The sequence below is a fragment of the Apis dorsata genome, unplaced genomic scaffold, assembly GCF_000469605.1.
Source record: "Apis dorsata unplaced genomic scaffold, Apis dorsata 1.3 scaffold_1110, whole genome shotgun sequence".
NCBI lineage: Eukaryota > Metazoa > Arthropoda > Insecta > Hymenoptera > Apidae > Apis > Apis dorsata.
In genome coordinates, this window is record NW_006264208.1 from 81,036 (window position 1) to 84,694 (window position 3,659).

Here is a 3,659-nt window from a genome sequence, read left to right on the forward strand (position 1 = left end):
ATCATCGAAATTTATATATATATAGTTTTTAAATTGTACTTTCTATATATCGCTTGAAATTTTATGAAAATTTATTTCTATTTTAATTTTGAAATATACATCAAAGTAGACGTATTTATAGATTTAATAGATTTCAACATTTAATAGATTTTTAAAATTATATTTTGATAGTTAAAGTTGTCTGAATAACTTTTATATAATATAAAAAAAATTCATAAAACACATAACACACATAAAACTTTCCTATAAATTATTCTTTTGATCAGAAACGTTTTTAACAAGAGATATCATTGAGATTCATCTAAAGCTAGAAAGTAGCCAGTCAGCACAGGGTCAAAGCACTAGTATTTTTCCATCGATTCTGCGGCCGTTGACAATGACTCGAATAATCTTCTTTCTTAGATCATTCATTGACAACTTCAATTGACTTTTATATTATAATTAAAAGCAGAGAAGAAAACTAATCACATCTTTTATTTTGTCTTTTCGTTTATTATATAATCTTTATTTAAAAAAAGAGTTAAACATTATACAATAAGTATTTCAATATATAGAAAAATAAATAAAAATTAGATGACTTATGTATAATAAAAAATAGATAAAAATATATGAATTGAAATGTAATTTTCAGATGCACGAAACTTTGTGAGGTGAATTTTAAAACTTTCAAAATCCAAAATGCATATTTTTTTATTTTTTGTATTTTAATCTAAAAAAATTTTATCAGAAACTAGAATTTTAGCAAATTTTTATTTCTGAAATTCTTCAAATTCAGATTTATGTTATAAATGAATAGTAACATAATCAATTTTTCAATTTGTAAAAAATTTCGATTTTTTCATGATGTAAATTATTATAATAATTAAATAAAATAATAATAATCATGACAAAATCATGATATGAATAAAATCATGACAAATAAAATAAATCTAAAAACAAAATCAATTATTTATTTATTTATACTTATTGTTTAATTTTCGAGAATTTTAATTTATAAAAATAGTAAAAAATTTTTGAAGTTTATGAAATTTTTTGAATTTCGAAAAATTTCAAAGTTTCAAAGTTTCAAGTACCATTTAATAAAATTGGTAATCGAAATGTCTAATAAATGTTCAATTTTAATGAAAATAAAATTTAATATATTTTATTCTAATCAACTTTTATCATTTAACTTCTTATCATTCTATGTACGAAATAAATAATCATAATTACTAAAATAAATTGCATTAAACTAAGACTATCATATTTCTGTTTAAAATTCTAAAACTGAAATAATATAGAGTTATGCGGAAAATTTGCGAAAAATGATTCTATTATATATAAAAATAATTGATTATTAATAAAATAAAAGATTAAAAGCATGAGATGAAATTAAGATATAATAAGATACAGTGATATAATAAGATAAGTGTGGATTTTTATATTTTTTTGTAATATTTATGTATTTTGTCTTATTAAAATTTTTTAAATATTTGAAATTTACTTATTATGTTTTATTTTAAAATAAAATGAAAAGATATTTATAAGCTTAAGATAATAATAATAATTTAAATATATAGTTTATTTTTGTTCATTTAAATTCAATTAAATGTTTTACTATTAATAAAAAAATTATAGTAGAACATATTATCCGAATTAATTGGGAAACAAATCCATTTGGATAAATGATTAATCAATTAGGAAGAACCAAATTTGTGAATATAATGAAATTATAATAAAATAAAAATAATTAAAAATTAAACAACTTTCAAATATGGATATTTATTACATAAAAAATATGTAATTAATAAAAAAAATATATTGCAAAAAATCAATTAATCATTTTTAGATATTTAATTCCAAAATATAAATATTAGATATATTGATTTTTAATATACATATATAATTAATGACATGATTAATCTTTGAATAATCAATATTCAAATAAACAACGTTTTAATATATCTATTTTTTTAATATATCTGAATTTTCCATTTCTTAAAATTAAATTTTTATTTAAAAATTATATTTTAATCTAAATCTTTTTCGATTTATTTTCAGAATTCTATGGAAAATTAAGTGAAAATCTTTTATAAAAGAAAATATTTTAATGTTTATCACCTATATTTTAATTAAAAAACTTTATAATTTATCTATTACTTAATTTTTTGCATAATTCAACTGCAACAGTAAAATTTCATTTGTTAATTATATAATCAATTTTTCTCAAAGTAACAAGAAGACAATTCACTTTAAATTCTTATGTAATTCAACTATATTAAGTTTGCGCAAACTTTCAAAATTTCGCAATGAGAAATGCACGAGACAAAGAGATGAAGGAACGAAAGAGATGATGTAGTATCTTTCGAGAACAATGAAAGTAGTTTTCAATATAATCAAACCAAAATTTTTTGGACGATAATTCGATTAAAATTGTATGAAATTTTTTATTTTATCATGATTTTGTATACAAATATTTATACATATTTGCAAACATATTTGCAAAATGGGATGGAAAATTTTGATTCTAGAGAAATAGTAAATCTTGAAAATTATAAAAATGAAATATCCAAATTCTTAATTCTTTAAATGATATTAATGATTTTAAAAGATTAATTCATTATATGATAAATTCATTTAATAGATAATTTTTTATTTAAATTTTTTTAATATTAAAAATTATTTATTACGAATAATAAAAATAATTCTATCATTTAAATAAAAAGAAATCTATCATTCGTTCTATCATTCAGAATATCAATTTCAAAAACATTTTTTAACATTTTTTAACTTTACTAATTGAAATGTGATTTAATGGATTTAAATGGATTTCTTATTAATTGATATTTCTATTTTTTAATTTTTAGAGAACAAACGATAAAAGTATGCACATATTAATATTATCCATAACAATTTTTTTCTTTTAGATTGGTAACTAAATCAATTTTGATCTAAAACAAAATTTAAAATAAAATAAATTATATCTATTTTATTTACTTTTTTTTATTTATTTTTTCATTTTTTTCTTATAAAATAATTTAATGATAAATAGTTAATATGTATCAATTTTACGATAATTTTAATGAAGAGTTAATTTTTTTCAAAATTTGTGACTGTATATTGAAATAAAATATTTTTTAAATTAAAAATTTCATTTATTATATTATATATTTAATATTATATTTATTTCATAATATCATTGTAATATCATATTGTAATGTAATATAATATATATTTAGAATTTAAAAATAATATTTTATAATTAAATATATAGATATTAATAATCAACGAATATTTTAAATGAATAAAATTTCAAAATCAAAGATATTAAAAATGAAAAACGAATTATCGCAATTATCTAATATTTGAAAATTGAAGAAGATATAAAAAGAATAATATTAATGATGTTAAGAAAAATATATTATATAATGTTACAACCATAAAAAATTATTGACTATGAACTCAAATATTAATAAGCAAATAACCGCAAAAAATAATACAATAATGTAAAAGAAATCATATTTAGTTTATTTGAATATTACTTAAATATCCATTGAATAATAATTATAAAAATATTTTTTTTTGTGAAAATTTTGTTCAGAAAAAAAATTTTTTTAAAACAACATTTCAATTATAGAAAATTATAAATAATGATTAAAAATATATAATATATATATTGT